Genomic DNA, 21,993 nt, shown 5'->3' with positions numbered 1-21,993 from the left:
AAACAGAATTTTTTCAAATTTATCATATCACCAACCCATAAAGATATACAGAGAAATAATGACAATCCCCAAAAAAGAAAAAGCTGCCCATCGGGTAGCCCGACCAGAAAAAAATACTATTAAATTGTCCACAAGTGAAGTAGTTGATCTAAGTTCTATCTAACTAGTCATTAAACCCGTTACATTAACGGGTGCTAGAATATATGTCTGTCTGTCTTTCTGTCTCTCTCCCTCCCACTGTCTCTCTCTCTCTCTCCCTAGCCCCCTTTCTCTGTCTTTCTGTCCCTCTCCCTGCCCCTGTGTCTTTCCTCCTTTCTTTCTGTCTCCCTCCTGCTGTCTGTCTGTCATTCTTTCCCTGCATTTCCCTGTGCAGTTGCAACAGCATTTCCCTCCTCTCCACTTCCCTGTGCAGCAGGTATTTCCCTTCGCCTCCTGATCCCTGTGCAGCAGTAGCAGCATTTTCCCCCACCCCCTTCCCACGATGTGGCCTGCTCCTTTTGGCCCCTCCTCCTTTCCTCCCGCGATGTAGCCTGCTCCAAGGGCCCCCCCTTCCCTTATCGCGTTTCCCGCAGGCAGGCCCAGCTTCTCCCTGCACGTTACCTTTATTTTTTTTCATTCTGTTTCCCTCCCTCGCATGGCTGGCTGCCTGCCTGGTCCCATTGAGTGACTCACGGCTGGAATCTCTTTTTGTCGGTGCTTCCCTGCCCGGCCCGCGGTGAGTGTCACAGCGGCTCCTCTCGATCCCCGCCAGTGTCAGAAGCCTTCTCCGACGCTGGTGCGGCTCATGAGAGGAGCTGACACCGCAATCTGGAGAGCAGGGAGTCCAACGCTGGCGGCCAGTCCTTTGTAGGTAGGTGCTGGGAAGCAGTAAGGCTGGGGACTCGCGCATGCGCACTCCTGCGGCCACGTACCTACATCTCACAGATCAGAGATCATGGAAGCACGCAGATTTGAGTGCGCATGCACGGCTAGGGTTTTATTATATAGGATTAACAAAGGAAATATTTTAAAACATAGGCTCTGTTTTACTAAGGTGCGCTAACCGATTAGGGCGTGCTAAATGCTAACACGGATGCGTTATGGATGCGTCTATGGATGCGTTAGCGTTTAGCGCATGCTAATTTGATTAGCACGCGCTAATCAGTTAGCGCAACCTTAGTAAAACAGGGGGATAGTGGTTATTCAGAATCAGTCCCTCCCCCCAGGCCACCCCTTACAGTGACGATAAGGTTCTTATACGATCGCATTAACCACCTCTCTAGCCTTAAGAAAATCATCCAATTGTTTAGGATTGAAACATTGAAAATAATTTCTCTCAAAAGTTAAAAACACAAGGAAAGCGCAAAACAAATTCAGCACTCAGGGCTAAAACCCTAGAACGAACTCTAGCTAAATCAGGAAATACTCAAATTTTTAAGCCAAAAAAACAAAGCATCAAGAAACAGAAAATTTATGCTTAAAATATTACCTACTTCTCCCCCTCTTTTACAAAGCCTCACAGCAAAGGCCCCGAAGCCCTTTAAATCCTTATGAGCTTCAGGGCAGTTATTTCAGCAGTCCGCGCTATCGGGCTTTGCAAAAGAGGGGCTAAAATTCATTTTAAAAGTACTGATGAAAGTAATTCCACCTCTCAAACATTTAAATAAATTTAATAAAAAGCCACATAAAATTTTCAGAACCCCCCTCCAAAAAAAATTCTGAACTTTTTTGAGGCTCTAAGCCAGTGGTGTCCAACCTTTTGGCTTCCCTGGGCCGCATTGGCCCAAAAAATGTTTCTTGGGCCACGCAAACGCTGCAGCAAGATAGAGGAGAGAGCTGGCAAGACGGTAAACACCCGGGGGCAGCAGAGGAAAACATTGCATCGCCCTCGACCGGGGCCGCACAAAATACTTCACGGGGCCGCATGCGGCCCTCGAGCCACTGGTTGGACACCCCTGCTCTAAGCTGTAGCTTATTTAGCTTATAAGTAAATCCTTACTATACAGAATACCTCTCAGGAAGCTGTACATGGTATTACTGTTTGCTTGTATAGGCGGTTCATAGTCTTAAGCTCGTGAAACAGACGCACGCCGACAATTCAGCGCAGGACTTCATCGCGCCGAAGAAAAACCTTCTTTTAAAGGGCTCTGACGGGGGGGGTCTTGGTGGGGAACCTCCCCACTCTACTTGATAGTGATCGCGCTGGCGTTGGGGGGGTTTGGGGGGGTTGTAACCCCACATTATACTGTAAACTTAACTTTTTCTCTATTTTTTAGGGAAAAAGTTAAGCTTTCAGTATAATGTGGGGGATTACACCCCTCACACCCCCTCAACGCCAGCACGATCCCTATTAAGTAGAGTGGGGGATTCCCCCCCACACCCCATTTCGGAGCCCTTTAAAAGAACATAAGAACATAAGAACATAAGCAGTGCCTCTGCCGGGTCAGACCACAGGTCCATCCTGCCCAGCAGTCCGCTCCCGCGGCGGCCCAAACAGGTCATGACCTGTCTGTATCACCAGAAGGGGCTCCCTTGCCACCTTGGTTTCTCATTTAAGTCCTGTTTTCCTATCGAAGTCCTAACCCTCCGGTCTTGCACATGCACGACCTGGTTTGGTTTCTATACTCATTACCTGATTAGCTTTCTATACTTGTGTTACATCCCAGCTCCTCCCTCAGTATCCCATGATCCCTTTATCCTTCAGGAATCCGTCCAATCCCTGTTTGAATCCCTGTACCGTACTCTGCCTGATCACTTCCTCCGGTAGCGCATTCCAAGTGTCCACGACCCTTTGGGTGAAAAAAAACTTCCTTGCGTTTGTTTTGAACCTATCTCCCTTCAGTTTCTCCGAATGCCCCCTCGTACCTGTTGTCCCCTTCAGTCTGAAGAATCTGTCCCTATCCACCCTCTCTATGCCCCTCATGATCTTGAAGGTCTCTATCATATCTCCCCTGAGCCTCCTCTTTTCCAGAGAGAAGAGCCCCAGCCTATCCAACCTCTCGGCGTATGGGCAGGTTTTTGTTTGGCGCGATGAAGTCCTGCGCTGAATTGTTGGCGCTCGTTAATCAGCGCGCGTCTGTCTCACGCGCTTAAGACCCGTCACCTGTATAGGCAACATATAGGGCTCCTTTTACGAAGGCGTGCTAGCAGTTTTAGCGTGTGCTAAAATGCTGGGTGCGCTAGCCGCTACCGCCTCCTTTTAAGCAGGTGGTAATTTTTCAGCTAGCGCGCTACAGCACACGGTAATCTTGTGCGTGCGCTAAAAACGTTAGCGCACCTCAGTACATTGAGCCCATAGAGGCCGACGGTCAAAAGGTTTATCTAATCTAATCTTTGGTTTATATACTGGGTCATCTCCCAGTGGAGCTCGACTCGGTTCACATATAATTAAGACTAGAGTATAGGTCTGCACGGGAAAAGGGATCGCGGGAATCCCACAGGGGTCCCGTGGGAATCCCCCCATAACCCAAGGGACTCCCACTGGGACCCCCTCTGGCCCACGGGACTCCCACGGGGATGGAAGGCTTTGGAAGCAGGGTTCGTCCATATAATATAATGGACATGTCAGCCTTAGTAAAAGAGGGGGTTTATAAGTTAATTACCTGAACAGAAAACAAAAAAAGGGTTCCACCAAAGAGATTCCACAAGGAAAACAGCAGCGCAAACACAAAAGAAACTGTGGAATTGATGATCCTGTCAGAAGTAATTGCTGCTTTTTATGGGGACGGGCGGAGATGGAGGTAATTCCTTGCGGGGATGGGTGGGGACGGAGAGGATCCTGGCGGGGACAGGTGGAGATGGAGAGGATCCTGATGGGTACGGGCGGGGATGGAGAGGATCCTGATGGGTACGGGCGGGGATGGAGAGGATCCTGATGGGTACGGGCGGGGATGGAGAGGATCCTGATGGGTACGGGCGGGGATGGAGAGGATCCTGATGGGTACGGGCGGGGATGGAGAGGATCCTGATGGGTACGGGCGGGGATGGGTGGGATTTCTGTCCCCGTGCAACTCTAGACTAGAGTAAATAGCAGAAAACATAAGAGAAGGAAGAACTAATTAAAAACTAAAGTTACATAAGAAAAGCATAAGAAAAATAACTATAATATTATCATATCATTGAGGCTGTAGTTAAACCATTTAAAAATTGTGAGACCATCAAAGTTTTCAGGGTAATGTTGAGAACTACCTGGAAAAATCTAAGGTTTAAAAAGTTCCCAACAGTAGTTACTGAGTTACTAAGAGTAAAATACACTTCTCCCTCTGTATTCGCGGTGATTGGGGATGAACAGTCCCGTAAATACGGAAAAACCGCGACTAAGGATCAGAGGAGAAAAGCGGGCATCAGCTATAAACAAACAAAAAGCGAGCGATCAGCCTGTTTTACCTTCCTTTGCTGTCCTTTATGGCAGCCACCCACATCCATTCACGCCCACTCCGCGCTCCATATTAAAACTCTCCCTCCTCAACGGTCGGGCCCTGATGTGTGCATTTCAAGCCTCTCTCTGAGTAGCCTCGTTAACCTTTAATTGGACAGCTGTAGGTGCTCGACTGGTTCTCAGCCCAGAAGCGTGCAGGGGCTTGATATGAGTGATAACCAGACTCGTAGCAGCCGCCGGGCATCTTGCTGGAAACCAGGCGAGTAGGGGGCTTGCTTGTCTTTGTCTTCGCTCACTCCTTGGCTCTCCTCTCTCTTTATGTGGCTGTGAAAAATTATTCTTGGTGACATAAAATGTGCCAAGAGGGGGGGGGGAGGAGCCAGCATGCCAAAAACCGCGAATAATTGAAATCGCGAGTGATGAAACCGCAAATACAGAGAGAGAAGTATGCATTTTAGCATGGTGATATTTACAATGCAAATCACTAATCTGTTGTACTTTTGTACAGCAGGTTAGTAACTTGCAGGGTTGCTATAAATTTGAATTGCTATGTTGCATGTTATTGACTACAGTAATCCATAGAAGGTTGTTTCTAAATCAGGTCCGAGGTCCCTATCACCCCACCACTGCATATAGGCCAAGCTAACACACTCCCCCAGACAACTGATAGAGGTCAAATTTTCTATTCCTCCAACCACCCTGCATCTGTTGGAGGTTTCCTTTCTGTCTATAGTGTGAGCACGAGCAATCCATAGCCAATTTGTTGATTCAAAATGGCTGCAGTACTACCCTGAAGGATCAGACTGCCAAAAGATTGACCAGTGTCATTTTGACTTCAACGTACAACGAGGCAGAAGTGAGTAGGTTTTGTGATTGTGACCCCGTGATTGCAGCCAGGTAAAATTGTGTGACCCCTCCTCCTCCAGGTGGGGCAGGATAGTGCTGAACTTATGGTTGTGACCTCCTGTGCGGGTTTTGTAACTCATATGGGTTCCTGACTTACAGTTGGGGAAGCTCTGGACTGGGGTTTGCTCCAGGAAAACCGTCATTAGACTCCAGGGGTGTGGGGAGCTTGCCATCTCTGTGATATTGGGGGCAGGGTCTTGACCTCTGTGGGTTGTTGAATTTCAGGGTTTGACCTCTATGAAGTGCTGGGGTTGAAGTGGGACTTTCTTTTCCTTTTTTTGACAATGTTCCCTTTAAGGCAGTGGTCTCAAACTCAAACCCTTTGCAGGGCCACATTTTGAATTTGTAGGTACTTGGAGGGCCGCAGAAAAAATAGTTAATGTCTTATTAAAGAAATGACAATTTTGCATGAGGTAAAACTCTTTATAGTTTATAAATCTTCCCCCCCCCCCAAAGGCCTGCATGTTCCTCCCTTCTTTGCAGCGTCTTCCAGCTTCCCCCCTGGCCTCCCAGTCTTAGTTTCAGCTAATTACCACAGCCTGCAGAGAAGATCGCCGGTGCTGTAACGTTCCTTGCAAGCTGCCATTGGCCTCCGCAGCACATTCCCTCTGCCGCGGTCCTGCCTCTCTTCTGACTTCAGGGTCAGGATTGCAGCAGAGGGAACATGCTGTTGAGAACGACGGCAGCCTGCAAGGATCACTACAGCACCGACTAATCTCTCTGCAGGTTGCGGTAATTATCTGAAGGTAAGAACTGGAGGCCAGGGGGGAAGCCGGAGGATGCTGCAAAGAGTGGGCAGCACTAGTACAGACAGCACTAATACAGACTGCGGGCCGCAAAATAGTACCTGGCGGGCCGCATGTGGCCTCCGGGCCGCAAGATTGAGACCACTGCTTTAAGGGGCTTGCCAAGAGTAAAAGGCTGTTCAATAGCAGGCAATGCTCTTGTGGAAGAAAGATAATGTCGGTTCAAAGCGGGTGTTATGTTTCCAGTTTGTGTAATGATGATGTGTTTTGCCTGCATTTGCATGTTTTCATTGTTATTTATCTCACGTTGCACTACTAAAACATACGTGAAAGGCAATTAATGCATGTTTTTGCCATTTAACCTGCATTATTTGTTAAAACTTATGCATTATTCCCTTTTTGCATATTAACAACTACTCCTCATATGTGGTTGGAAAAATGGCTATTCTAAAGTTAACTGGATAACTTTATTTGGCTAACATAAGAACCTAAGAATAGCCTTACTGGGTCAAACCAATGGTCCATCTATCCCAGTAGCCCGTCTTCACGGAGGCCAATCCAAGTCGCAAGTACCTGGCAAAACCCAAATAGTAGCAGCATTCCATGCCACTGATCCAGGGCAAGCAGTGGCTTCCCCCATGTCTGGTCTCGACAGCAGACTATGGACTTTTCCTCCAGGAACTTGTCCAAACCTTTTTTTAAAACCAGCTACTTTAACCTCTCTTACCACATCCTCTGGCAACGCATTCCAGAGCGTAACTATTCTGAGTGAAAAAATATTTCCTCCTATTGGTTTTAAAAGTATCATTCTGAAACTTCCTTGAGTGTCCCCTAGTCTTTGTAAATCTTGATACGGTAAAAAAAAATCAATCCACATGTAACCGTTCTAAACCATTCAGGATTTTGTAGACTTCAGTCCTATCTTCCCTCAGCCGTCTCTTTTCCAAGCTGAAGAGCCGAAACTTCTTTAGTCTTTCCTCATACGAGAGGAGTTCCATCCCCTTTATCATCTTGGCCGCTCTTCTTTGAACCTTTGCTAGTGCTGCTATACCTTTTATGAGATAAGGAAGCCAGAACTTGAACTCTACACTCAAGGTGAGGTCGCACCCTTAAATGATACAGAGGCATTATAACATTCTTAGGTCTCCTTTTACTAAGGTGTGCTAGCGTTTTTAGCACACGCAGGAAATTATCGCGCGCTACGCTTCTAGAACTAACACTAGCTCAATGCTGGCGTTAAGGTCTAGCGCGTGCGTGCGAGCACTCACCCCCAAGGTGGATCCTAGTATTCAGTAACTATGATTTGGATTATTCTTCCCAATGTGCTTCACTGCATTTGTCCACATTAAATTTCATCTGCCATTTGGATGCCCAGTCTTCCAATTTCCTAAGGCCTGCCTGCAATTTTTCACAACTTTGAACAGTTTAGTGTCATCTGCAGATTTAATCACCTCACTTGTAGTTCCAATTTCCAGGTCATTTATAAATTAGAATAGGATGTATAGTGGCCCAGCTTCACTGGATAAGTCAACTGAGTATCCTGCCCCCCAGTCCATGTAGCCTGTCTTTTTCCTTCCCTTCCCACCCCAGTCCATGCAGCCTATCTCTTTCCCTCACTTCCCATCCCCAGCCTGTGCAGCCTCTCTCTTTCCCCCCCTTCCCTCCTTTCTCATCCCCCAGCCCATGCAGTCTCTCGCATTCCCTCCCTTCCAACCCCCACAGCTCATGTAGTCTCTTGTGTTCCTTCCCTTCCTAGCCCCACAGCCCATGCAGCCTCTCTCTTCCGGCTAACAGCAGTGGGTCATGCACACTGCCAGTGACTGATCCAGAAGCCTTCTCTCTAATTTGAAATGCAAACGCGTCAGAGAGAAGGCTTCTGTGTCAGCTGCTGGCAGAGTGTAAGACCTGCTGCCAGCAGCCTGTAGCTGCTGGGTGGATGGGTCTGAGCCCAGACTGGGTGGGCAAGGCCCGTCTACGCACGCCTGTGGCTATGCCCCTGGCTGTACCACTTTTCAGTGAAGCAGCCAGCGTGGGAAATTGCCGTTAACCATTTTTGTGCAGGTAAAGCCAGTGGCACAGAGCTTCATTACCTAAGCACTTCCACACAGCAGGAGCGCTTGAAAATTGGAAATTGGGATGTTAGCATGGGGAATCTAATATCACGATGTATCATCCCAGTACAGTGCTATAAAATGCAGAAACGGATGTGCAGTGTGACAACCTGCTGTCAGATAAATGGCATGCCATTTTGCTGAAATTACACTGAAATTCATTCTGTTCCATCTGCGTCGAGCATGCTTGTTAGGCATTACTGATGTGAAGGAGTAGGGCTGTGAGAAGTGAGCTCTGGTTCCTAATCTGTTAAACTGTGTGCCCCTGCAGCCATGAAATTCACTGGAACAGGCACTTATCTGTGGAACTGCCTTACCAAACTTTTTCACTGGGGCTGATAGTAAGCCACTGTAGTACAGTTGGGGTGAGGTTCAGGCAGGGAGGAGGTTAAAAGTAGAGAATGACACGGTGACAAAATTCATCACCGTTCCCATCCTCGTGGATAACCGCGGGAAATAATCCCATGTCATTTTCTAGTGTCTTTCAACCTCGGTCCTTCTACACCAGCATTCTTCAGAGCAAAGCTTGCGGGTCAGTGGTTGTGACCATTCATACTCTGATTCTTATGTGAGCCAAGGATAATGAAGCCATTGTGACATCACTGATGTGATTGGCTCTTAGGCACTGGTGGAATGAGGCATTATGACATCACAATATCTGCTCTGGATACCAGAGACTGTCATTCTATAGTGTCTGTTTCAACCTCGGTCCTTCTACACCAGCATTCTTCAGAGCAAAGCTTGCGGGTCAGTGGTTGTGACCATTCATACTCTGATTCTTATGTGAGCCAAGGATAATGAAGCCATTGTGACATCACTGATGTGATTGGCTCTTAGGCACTGGTGGAATGAGGCATTATGACATCACAATATCTGCTCTGGATACCAGAGACTGTCATTCTGTAGTGTCTGTTTCAACCTCAGTCCTTCTACACCAGCATTCTTCAAAGCAAAGCTTGTGGGTCAGTGGTTGTGGCCATTCATACTCTGATTCTTATGTGAGCCAAGGATAATGAAGCCATTGTGACATCACTGATGTGATTGGCTCTTAGGCACTGGTGGAATGAGGCATTATGACATCACAATATCTGCTCTGGATACCAGAGACTGTCATTCTATAGTGTCTGTTTCAACCTCGGTCCTTCTACACCAGCATTCTTCAGAGCAAAGCTTGCGGGTCAGTGGTTGTGACCATTCATACTCTGATTCTTATGTGAGCCAAGGATAATGAAGCCATTGTGACATCACTGATGTGATTGGCTCTTAGGCACTGGTGGAATGAGGCATTATGACATCACAATATCTGCTCTGGATACCAGAGACTGTCATTCTGTAGTGTCTGTTTCAACCTCAGTCCTTCTACACCAGCATTCTTCAAAGCAAAGCTTGTGGGTCAGTGGTTGTGGCCATTCATACTCTGATTCTTATGTGAGCCAAGGATAATGAAGCCATTGTGACATCACTGATGTGATTGGCTCTTAGGCACTGGTGGAATGAGGCATTATGACATCACAATATCTGCTCTGGATACCAGAGACTGTCATTCTGTAGTGTCTGTTTCAACCTCAGTCCTTCTATACCAGCATTCTTCAAAGCAAAGCTTGCGGGTCAGTGGTTGTGGCCATTCATACTCTGATTCTTCCCTCTCTCTCCTTAAAGAATGACATGAAGATGGTTTCCCGCGGTTATCTGCGGGGACGGGAATGGTGATGAATTTTGTCACCGTGTCATTCTCTAAAAGCCCTAGACTAGAACAGATCAGGGAAGCCCAGAGTAAAGAAGTCTTCAAGGGGGAGGGGCCATGTCAAGAAGCCTCAGTCCTGAGTGAGGACCTCGCAACGTATGCAGAGAGAAGACTATACAGTACCTGAGGGAAATGCCAGAGAAGAGGAGTCGGCTGAGCCTGGATGGAAAACTGCAGGTGTTCAAGTCAGCGTCCAGGAGTTAATTATATGTGTAAGGCAGATTGCCAAGGTAGGAGATAACATTGAAGTATATCCAAACAGTACCTGATTTTGGTGTACGGTTTGGCTAGGAGTGTTCCTGATGCAGATGCCAGCGGCTTGTGAAATTTATTTATTTTTTTTATGTCAACCTTCCAGGCAGTGCATGAGCCAATCACCACTCCCACATTGACGAAAGAGCGACGTTTAACAGTGCGCTGTGGATTACTGCTGTGATTTTGAATGCAATAATAATTTGCATGCTTATTGGTTACAGCATGCCACAGTAGTTTCAGATCCTTAATTTTGTGGTAGAGGCCACAACTGAGCCAGCTCTAAAGCATGACTTTTTGCATCAATTCTCCCCCCCCCCTCCCTCCCCAATCCCTCCGAGCCTCAAGTTTTAGAAGACTGCAGCGGTCAACCATGTTGTGTGAATTCTTAGTAAACAATAAAATACACAGTGCAGGAATTATTTTTGTACTGCTTGTCTCCTGTACGTAACTATCACAATTATAGTCTGTACTGTACACTTCTCCTGCCGTATTCGCGGTGATTGGGGATGGAAAACCTGTGAATAATTTTCTCATATGTTATATGCGGTTTTTCTGTTAAAAACCCTCTAGAGTATAATAAAACCGCGAATAACATATGAGAAAGTTATTTGTCTCCCTCCCCCCACCTGCCCAGGTCTCTCCTTAACCCTGGCCCCGTCTACAGAGCAGGGGAGAGAAAGAAGCCCATCGACAACTCCATTCGCATCACTCTAACCCCTCCCATCCCACCAAGCCACTGCTCTTACCTCCAGGTCCTCCTTGCGCCTGGCCCGTCTCTTCTCCTCAGAGCCGTAGACCCAAATTCCAGCGGTGCTCACATGACGGTCTCAGCCCATGACTGGGTGGCACTCCAGCCCAAGCCGTGGCAACAAGAGCTCGAGGGGGGCAGCGTCGGTGGCCGCCTGGCGTGCGAGGGTCCCGGGGGAGATGAGCCACGGTTGCACTTGACCAGGTGGAAATGAGGCTTTGGCCCACCCCTTTGCAATGGCAGGTTATGCAAGGTTATTCCCTACCCTCTTTGCACCCCTTTAATTGATTTGGGAGTCGTAAGCCGCTGGACCCCATGCAGCAGTGTCCGAGTTTGCACTTATGCGCACAGAAAAAAAAAAAATTAAATTGGCCATGGATGATGTAATATCAGTTTCAAGTTTAATAGTTTTTTTGATTAATCGCTTAATCATACTTCTAAGCGATGAACAGTTTAAAATTACATATTGATGGGAAACAATACAATACAAAACAAAATTTATATAATGACAAGGGATTGAAATTTAACTTAACATACTCATAACATTGGGTAAATAGGGAAGTGAAATACAAATCAACATAGTAAAGTAGAAACAAAAGGGAAAGATACAGAAGGTAAACAAAATAACAATTAAAATATTAGAAGATAAAATTTGTTAGGGCTATGGAGTATTAAAATTAGTTTTCAAAGGCATCTTCGAAAAGAAATGGTTTTTAAATTACTTTTAAATTTTCCAAGTTCCTGTTCTTCCCTTAAAAACATTGGAAGGGCATTCCAAGTCTGTGGTGCGGTAACCGAAAAAATAAATTGCCGTCTTGTATTAATAACCTTCAGCGAAGGAATAGTCAATAAATTCTGTTCATTAGATCTCAAAACTCTATTTGGAGAGTATGGAATTAATAATTTGTATATAAATGCTGGGGTTTTATTACAAAGAGATTTGAAAGTCAGTAAACAAAGCTTATATGTAATTCGATGGATAACTGGGGGGATGAGCCAACACGCTAAAAACCGTGAATAGTCGAAACTGCGAATAAGGAGGGAGGAATATTTCTCAAGGAGTCATTTTGTATTGTACTAGTTCCATTAAGTTAATCAAAGCATGCCGCATGCTTGCCGACAAACTGCAAGTCTTAGTTAAGCTGGAATCACAGATGTGCCAGCTCAACTTCCTGGTCCCAAAACAAACTCTTAAACCAAGGTACATTCTCACTTCGGTTAGCTCAGACGCTTTGCAGGCAAAATAAAAGAACTTAGGTCAATAGGCTGAAATGCTAGATGTTAAAGTTTTGCTCGTTGTGATGTAAACACATCGTTAGTTTTGGCGGTTGAGGATGGGGTTAAGTGAAAGACTGGAAACCGTGCAGACTCTTAGATAAACTATCTTATTAAAATAATTCAGATGATAGGGGCGGGAGTTAAGAAAACAGTGCCATTTTTGCTAATTGAACTCTCAAGCAGAGCTGATCCATCATGCCGATGTCATACAGAGTGACACTGAGCAGTAACACCCGGCTGATCCATGGGAGAGAGGCATTCAATGTAATTAAGGAAACACTATCTCTCTTGCTGAATGTGGCATTAATCTCAAGGAGAAGTCAAACGTCACCCAGAATTTCTCTTTCTGGTATGTATTGTTGCCATCAAGCTATTTGTTTTGTCAAGCTCTCACTGAAATCCCCCAGAGCAAGACGGTACCACTGTCCCCTCCCCAGAGTGTCCGTATATACCACTCTTTCAGCCACAACAGTTCTACCTTAAGAGCACTAGCGTTTTTAGCTGTACCCCACTGGTAAAATACCTGCCCTGTTTAATCTAAAAGTGTGGAGGGAGCAGACATAACCTACTCTAGAAAATAAGAGTTGCCATACTGGAAAAGACTGAAGGTCCGTCAAGCCCAGTACCTGTTTCCAACAGTGGCCATCCCAGATCCCAAGTACCTGTCAGAAACTCAAAGAGTAGCAACATTCCAGAGCTGAGATTGTGACGTCACAGTGCCTCGTTCCACCAATGCCTAAGAGTCAAACTCATCAGTGAAGTCACAATAGCTTGATTGTCCTATACTTGGCTCACATAAGAACATAAGAGCTGCCATACTGGGACAGACCAAAGGTATAGCAGGCCCAGTACCTGTTTCCAACAGTGGCCAACCCAGGTCACAAGTACCTGGCAAGATCCCAAAGAATGGAACAGATTTTATGCTGATTATCCTAGAGATTAAGCAGTGGATTTCCTCAAGTCCATCTCAATAACGGCTTAAGGACTTTTGATTTAGGAGAATTATCCAAACCTTTTTTTAAACTCTGCTAAGTTAACTGCTTTCACCACATTCTCCAGCAATGAATCGCAGAGTTTAATTACATGTTGAGTGAAGAAATATTTTTTTTTCTGTTTTGTTTTTAAATTTACTACTTAGATTCTTTGCACACCTCCTAATCTTTGTGGAGGAGTAGCCTAACGGTTAGTACAGTGCCCTAAAAACCTTGGGAACTGGGTTTGAATCCCACTGGAGCTCCTTGCAATTCTAGGCAAGTCACCAAATCCTCCATTGCCTTAGGCACAAAATAACTACTTGTATATAATATGTAAACTGCTTTGATTGTAACCACAGAAAGCCGGTAAATCAAGTCCCATCCCTTTTCCCTTTCCTAGTATTTTTGGAAAGAGTAAACAAGCGCGTCACATCTACCCACTCCTCTCAGTATTATCACATCTCCCATGAGCTGTCTCTTCTCCAGTCTCTTTAGTCTTTTCTCATAGGGAAGTCCGTCCCATCCTCTTTTATCATTTTCATGTACCTTTTCTAATTCGTTATATCTTTTTTGAGATGCGGTGACCAGAATTGCATACCATAGCGTGACCAGAATTGCACACCTTAGCGTGATACAAGGGCAGAAGAGGAAGAGAGGCTGGTGGGACATTCAGTGCTCTTCTTTTAGCCACGAGTCCTTCCAGTGTGTGCGCACAGCCTACATCAAAATTTGGCCTTACCAGTTGTGCCCATTGCTCTGCCATACATGGTGCTGTGTAGAGTTGAGCAACCCAAATCGTTTTGAAAAGTCAGCTCCTATATTTGTAGGTAGAGGTGGGGGGTGTACATGAGGGGAGGGAAAGTTTTTCTGTCTCTTGGCATATAGCCCTTATATTCCCTTCACCCTCCACCCTTCCCTCTATGCCCTGCCCCCTTGCATGCACTTCCTCAACATCCCACCCTCTTGCATTCTCCCTTTCTTTCCATCTGCATTCCAGTTGCATCCTCTCCCCCTTCTCCTTCCTCTCTCCTCCTTTTCCCTCTCCCTGCACTGTTTCTTCCCTAGCCCTTTCCTCCACACTCTTTCCCCCTATCCCCTTTCCCTTCACACTCTTTGCTCCTCCCTTCACACACTTTCTTGGATTTTGTCCTACTCTGTTGCATTCTCTTTGCCTGGCCATCTTGCATCCACTCCACCCCCTGCATTCTTTATTCCTATGTCCCCTGCTCTTCCTCTCCCTCTTCACCCTCCGTTTTCTTTCTCCCTTCTCTTTGTCTTCTGTTAGCAGATGGGGTTCCTTTCAGCAGACTGTTTCGCCATGTTCACAGCCCTTCCTTCTGTATGATTACCACCCTTCCCTTCATTGCCATCTACTCTACCTCTCTCTTGGAGATCATGAGTACTTACGCCAAGCTTTCTTGAATGCAGACATAGTTCATTACCATTACCTCCACCAAGAGGCCATGCCACAAATTAACCACCCTTGGACATCCCCTTATTGGACACCCTTGGACATTCCCTTATTGCTTGCACCCACCTTCCCGCTCTTCGCCGTCTCCAGCTTATTCAAAATACTGCACTTTGACTTTTCTATCATTGCTCTAAGTTTGGCATTACTCCTCTGAATAAGTCTGAACATATACTCCCGATATTCTATAGAATTTCTTATTAATTCAATATCCTCTCTTTTGAGAGGACCTCTGGTTTTCTTGTTCTTCATTCTCAAAGGTCACTTCATTCAACTCAGCAACACCTTTTCATTGTTCCCTCTTTTAGGCCCATATTCTTAGACATTCATAGGAATTCCTGGTTTTCTGTGATGCCACCTACTGTAAGGAATTCTCTTTCAATAGTACCTTAGGACCGAATAGTCCTTTAAGAACTTTAAATGTGTGTGCAATTCTGGAGGCCGCATTACCGTAAGGATGTGCTGAGACTGGAGTCGGTCCAGAGAATGGCCACCCGGATGGTCTCGGGACTCAAGGATCTCCCATACGAGGAACGGCTGGATAAGTTGCAGCTGTACTCACTCGAGGAACGCAGAGAGAGGGGTGACATGATCGAGACATTCAAGTATCTCACGGGCCGCATCGAGGTGGAAGAAGATATCCAGTGAATCACATGGATGGGATGCAAACATACCGGGATATAATCTTTTTAGGAAGGACAGAGATGGTCATAAAGGAGGAGGAGTAGCTCTCTATGTAAAGATCAATATCCAAGCGACCGAAATGCAAGGGACCTGGGGAGAGGAAGAAGCGATATGGATTGCTCTGAAAAGAGAAGATGGAACTTCTATCTACGTGGGTGTAGTCTACAGACCTCCGACTCAATCGCAGCAAATTGATAAGGATCTGATTGTGGATATCCAAAAGTTTGGAAGGAAAGAGGAGGTTCTGCTGTTGGGAGATTTCAACCAGCCGGATGCGGACTGGAATGTTCCGTCTGCGGAATCGGAAAGAAGTAGGGAGATTGTGGATGCCTTTCAAGAGGCTCTGCTCAGACAAATGGTGACGGAACCCACAAGGGAAAAAGCGATATTGGATCTGGTCCTCACAAATGGAGAGAGTATCTCTAATGTTCGAGTGGGTGCTCACCTGGGTAGTAGCGATCATCAAACGGTTTGGTTTGATATAACGGCTAAAGTGGAGAGCGGCCGCACGATACTTAAAGTCCTAGATTTCAAACGTACGGACTTTAATGCAATGGGAAAGTACCTGAAGAAAGAGCTGTTAGGATGGGAGGACATAAGAGAAGTGGAAAGACAGTGGTCTAAGCTGAAAGGAGCGATAAAAATGGCTACGGACCTTTATGTGAAGAAAATCAATAAAAACAAGAGAAAAAGGAAGCCGATATGGTTCTCCAACCTAGTGGCTGAGAAAATAAAGGCGAAAGAGTTGGCGTTCATGAAATATAAAAAACCCAAGAAGAGGAGAGCAGAAAGGACAACAGGGTGAAACTGAAAGAAGCCAAGAGAGAGATACGTTTGGCGAAGGCACAGGCGGAAGAACAAATGGCTAAAAATGTAAAAAAGGGAGATAAAAATTTTTTCAGATATATTAGTGAAAGGAGGAAGATAAAAAATGGAATTGCTAGGCTGAAAGATGCTGGGAACAAATATGTGGAGAGTGATGAGGAGAAAGCAAATGTGCTAAACAAATACTTCTGTTCTGTGTTCACAGAAGAAAATCCTGGAGAAGGACCGAGATTGTCTGGCAAAGTTACACGAGAAAATGGAGTAGATTCTGCGCCGTTCACGGAGGAGGGTGTTTATGAGCAACTTGAAAAACTGAAGGTGGACAAAGCGATGGGACCAGACGGGATCCATCCCAGGATACTAAGGGAGCTCAGAGAGGTTCTGGCGAGTCCTATTAAAGACTTGTTCAACAAATCTCTGGAGACGGGAGTGATTCCTGGGGATTGGAGGAGAGCGGATGTGGTCCCTATTCATAAAAGTGGTCACAGGGATGAAGCAGGAAACTACAGGCCGGTGAGCCTCACTTCAGTTGTTGGAAAAATAATGGAAGTGTTGCTGAAAGAAAGGATAGTGTATTTCCTTGAATCTAATGGGTTACAGGATCCGAGGCAACATGGCTTTACAAAAGGTAAATCGTGCCAAACGAACCTGATTGAATTTTTCGATTGGGTGACCAGAGAGCTGGATCGAGGACATATGCTAGATGTAATTTACTTGGATTTCAGCAAAGCCTTTGATGCAGTTCCTCATAGGAGGCTGTTGAACAAACTTGAAAGGCTGAAGTTAGGACCCAAAGTGGTGAACTGGGTCAGAAACTGGCTGTCGGACAGACGCCAGAGGGTGGTGGTTAATGGAAGTCGCTCGAAGGAAGGAAAGGTGACTAGTGGAGTCCCTCAGGGTTCGGTGCTGGGGCCAATCCTGTTCAATATGTATGTAAGTGACATTGCTGAAGGGTTAGAAGGAAAAGTGTGCCTTTTTGCAGATGATACCAAGATTTGTAACAGAGTAGACACCGAAGAGGGAGTGGAAAATATGAAAAAGGATCTGCAAAAGTTAGAGGAATGGTCTAATGCCTGGCAACTAAAATTCAATGCAAAGAAATGCAGAGTAATGCATTTGGGGATTAATAATAGGAAGGAACCGTATATGCTGGGAGGAGAGAAGCTGATATGCACGGACGGGGAGAGGGACCTTGGGGTGATAGTGTCCGAAGATCTAAAGGCGAAAAAACAGTGTGACAAGGCAGTGGCTGCTGCCAGAAGGATTCTGGGCTGTATAAAGAGAGGCGTAGTCAGTAGAAGGAAGAAGGTGTTGATGCCCCTGTACAGGTCATTGGTGAGGCCCCACTTGGAGTATTGTGTTCAGTTTTGGAGACCGTATCTGGCGAAAGACGTAAGAAAACTTGAGGCGGTCCAGAGGAGGGCGACGAAAATGATAGGAGGCTTGCGCCAGAAGACGTATGAGGAGAGACTGGAAGCCCTGAATATGTATACTCTAGAGGAAAGGAGAGACAGGGGAGATATGATTCAGACGTTCAAATACTTAAAGGGTATTAACGTAGAACAAAATCTTTTCCAGAGAAAGGAAAATGGTAAAACCAGAGGGCATAATTTGAGGTTGAGGGGTGGTAGATTCAGGGGCAATGTTAGGAAATTCTACTTTACGGAGAGGGTGGTGGATGCCTGGAATGCGCTCCCGAGAGAGGTGGTAGAGAGTAAAACTGTGACTGAGTTCAAAGAAGCGTGGGATGAACACAGAAGATTTAGAATCAGAAAATAATATTAAAGATTGAACTAGGCCAGTTACTGGGCAGACTTGTACGGTCTGTGTCTGTGCATGGCCGTTTGGAGGAGGATGGGCAGGGGAGGGCTTCAATGGCTGGGAAGGTGTAGATGGGCTGGAGTAAGTCTTAACAGAGATTTCGGCAGTTGGAACCCAAGCACAGTACCGGGTAAAGCTTTGGATTCTCGCCCAGAAATAGCTAAGAAGAAAAAAATAAATAAAAAAAATAATTTAAATTGAATCAGATTGGGCAGACTGGATGGACCATTCGGGTCTTTATCTGCCGTCATCTACTATGTTACTATGTTACTATGTATGTTACTATGTTACTATCTTCTTTTTCAAGGGTCCCGCGGCAACAAGGGGGCATCCGTGGAAAATCAGGGGCGGGAAACTACACGGGGACACCAGAAAATTCTTTTTCACTGAAAGGGTGGTTGATCGCTGGAATAGTCTTCCACTTCAGGTTATTGAGGCCAGCAGCGTGCCTGATTTTAAGGCCAAATGGGATAGACATGTGGGATCTATTCACAGAGAAAGGTAGGGGAGGGTCATTGGGGTGGGCAGACTAGATGGGCCGTGGCCCTTATCTGCCGTCTATTTCTATGTTTCTATGTTTCTAAATCTCAACTAAAAGCCTATGGGGCTCATAATCAAAACTTAAACACATCTAAAAACCCACCCAAGTCGGCACTTTGTCGTCCTAAAGGAGTTTTTTTGAAATCTATCAACCCAGAAAATGTTAGGGATCTGAAAATAGTATGAAGTTCAGTTTGGAGGGTAAGATGTTAGTCTCTCATGTTAAGATTGAGGCAACAATGCTGTCTGTAGCAGGTGCTAAGCTTTGGAATGCGCTGCCTGGTATTCTGCGATTTTGTGACGGGAGACTGAACTTTGAGAAAATGTTCAAAACGCAACTATTTGTCAATGCCTTCATGTGCTAATGCTATTTGCTGCTAATGCTTTCTCGTCCTGTAAATGTGGTCATGGCAGTGGTCTCAAACATGCGGCCCAGGGGCCACATGCGGCCCGCCAGGTACTATTTTGAGGCCCTTGGTATGTTTATCATAATCACAAAAGTCAAATAAAACATATGTCTCTTTAGCTATAAATGACAATATTATTATTAAGACTTGGCCAAAAGGAAAGATTTATAAACTATAAAGAGTTTTACCTCATGCAAAATGGTCATTTCTTTAATAAGACATTAACGATTTTTTTTCTGCGGCCCTCCAAGTAGCTACAAATTCAAAATGTGGCCCTGCAAAGGGTTTGAGTTTGAGACCACTGGGTTATGGGATTTTGTCTCTCCATCTTGTAGGATGAACTTAAAAGAAGGTTTTAATAATGATATCGTTAGTTTTATTGTGTTTGTCTTGTCGAAATATGTTTCGTATTTTTAATATGTATGCACGTAATCTTGTAAACCCCATAGTTTTTATGCAGTATATAAATTTTTAAATAAATAAATAAAAGATACGTCGTCCATAACATAGGGGAATATCTGATGTATCTGTATTTTTCCTCGTTAACATTTCTTTTTTTTTTGTACTAATTGTATATCAAAATCAATAAAATCTTCGAACTTAAAAAAAAAGATACGTCGTCCAAGTGCCAATAATCGAAACAGCTTTTTTGGACGTATCCAGGGACATTTTAGGCCTCTGAATCCTGCTTTGCGCCCAGAGCTGAAAGGGGCGTTTCTGGAGGAGTGGTGAGGGCGGGATGTGAGCAGGATGTGGGCCAACCAAGACTGCAGAGATAATCGAATGTTTGACGAGACTTCCTAGGTGAAACTTATACGTTGTGAATTAGACCAGTGTTCTTCAACCGCCGGTCCATGGACCAGTGCCGGTCCACAGAAATTTCCTGCCGGTCCTCAGGGCCAGCACGTGCATCAGGCCCAAAACAGTGTTCTTCAACCGCCGGTCCACAGTGCAATCGATGCGGCGTTATCTTCGAGCCAGCTCCCTCTTCCTAACTGATTCAGCGCACAAAGCCACGGGCAGAGGCTCCTACGGGCATCCTGCGCCTGAACTGGAAGCCTTCTCTCTGACGTTGCAACGTCAGAGGGAAGGCTTCCAGATGAGGCACGGGAAATGCAAGGTGCAATTAGTACTATTATGGGGGTGGGGTCTGGGGTGGAGATTGGGTAGAGATGGGCGGGGTCTTGCCCACGACTTAGCCCAGTGTTCTTCAACTGCCGGTCCATGGACCAATGCCGGTCCACAGAATAATTCTTCGATTTCTGTCGGTCCATAGGTGTAAAAAGGTTGAAAATCACTGAATTAGACAATGTAAAGGCAGGTATAAGTGCCAAAAAAGTATCCAAATTGACAAGATAACCACTGCAGGGACAAAATAACAACCCCTACACATTCCCCCTCTGTTCACTGACCCCGTTACATACCTGCCTCTGGCACATCAGTACCTCCTATAGGAAAGCCTAGTAGAGCTGCACAGAGGTGGTTTAAGTGGTATGGGGGGTGGGCTACTGAACCATACAGAGGAGGACCCAGGCCTATAAGCCACTCTAACCACTACATTATGTTCAAACAATTTTTATTGATGACCATATATACACAAAGCAGTACAACATAACAGTGCCATCAAGTTTTACATATACAAAGCAACACCCAAAACCAAAACAAGAAATAACTCCCCCCTTCCCACCTGTCAAACCCTCTACTCCCCCAAAGCATCACGTTCCTCCCACCATACACAATAAACCCAGGAACCAGGGTTTTGGGGTGTGCACATGTTTCACCATGGAATGCAGTGGTAGGCCCTCCTTTCTATGGTTCACTAGCCCATCCCGCAGACTACTTAAGCCACCTCTGTGCAGCTGTACTAGGCTTTCCTAAGCCAGGTGCTGATGTTCTGTAGGCAGGTATGTACGTTTTTATTCCGATTTTTATGGTATTGTGGGGGGGTCAGTGATCACTGGGGGAGTGTGTAGGGCAGTGGTCTCAAACTTGTGGCCCGGGAGCCACATGCAGCCCGCCAGGTACTATTTTGAGGCCCTCTGTATGTTTATCATAATCACAAAAGTAAAATAAAATATTTTCTTGATCATATGTCTCTTTAGCTATAAATGACAATATTATTATTAAGACAGCTCAAAGGAAAGATTTATAAACTATAAAGAGTTTTACCTCATGCAAAATTGTCATTTCTTTAATAAGACATTAACTATTTTTTCTGTGGCCCTCCAAGTACCTACAAATCCAAAATGTGGCCCTGCAAAGGGGTTGAGTTTGAGACCAGTGGTGTAGGGGGTCTGTACTTTGTGTCTGCAGGGGTTATCTGGTAACTTTGGATACCTTTGGGGCATGTAGACCTTTTTTTCGATCGCCTAAGTCACTACATATAAGTTCCGTCTAGGCAGTCTCGTTAAACTTTCGGTTATACTTGCAGAATGACTAAAGGCTCCTTTTACGAAGCACGACGTTTAATCACGCGCTAACTCCCACGCTAGCCCAAAAACTACTGCCTGCTCAAGAGGATGTGGTAGCGGCTAGCGCGGCCGGCGGTTTTAGCGCGCACTATTACGTGCGTTAAACCGCTACCGCGCCTTCGTAAAAGGAGCCCTAAGTCTAGGTCAGTCCACGTCCCGCTCCAATCCCACCCTATCCATTTCTCCTAAAACGCCCCTTTCAGCTCTGGGCATACAGCGGTACTGAAAAGGCCTAAGTTATTTTTAGATACAGTGGTGCCTCGCATAACGAACGCCTCGCACAGCGAACGCTGCACACAACGAACTTCATGTCTTGATTCATACAACGAACTTCGTTTCACACAACGAAGTCGCCCGAGCTGCGTTACTCACTGCGCTTAACTGCCCTCTCTCACAGCCCTTCGCCTGGCTCCCTGTGCAGTGGCGGACCGTCGGCTCGCCTCCTTTTATGGAGGGGCCCGGCGCCTACTGCTGATGCGTTGGGGGGGGCGGAGCTACTCTCGCCGCTTCCCCGATGCTAGAAAAAAAAAAAAAGAAAAGTTAAGTCCCAGTTTTTGCCGTACAGTCGTCCTTTTAAGATAAACTCAATATTTTTTATATACTGTATATCATGGCTTCTAAAAAAGGCAGGAAGGTGATTTTTATGTCATCTTAGCAT

General features: G+C 45.7%; 1 protein-coding gene across 1 annotated transcript in view; it reads left to right on the top strand.

Annotated features, from left to right (window-relative positions):
* NFIA (nuclear factor I A) overlaps positions 1–21,993 on the top strand; it is a 661,499-nt gene that overhangs the window by 466,307 nt on the left and 173,199 nt on the right. The gene's annotated exons all lie outside the window — the stretch shown is intronic.

This window comes from Geotrypetes seraphini, chromosome 12, assembly GCF_902459505.1.
Source record: "Geotrypetes seraphini chromosome 12, aGeoSer1.1, whole genome shotgun sequence".
NCBI classification, from domain to species: Eukaryota; Metazoa; Chordata; class Amphibia; order Gymnophiona; family Dermophiidae; genus Geotrypetes; species Geotrypetes seraphini.
The sequence above is the reverse complement of the archived record's forward strand: the minus strand, read 5'-3'. Positions and strand labels throughout refer to the sequence as shown.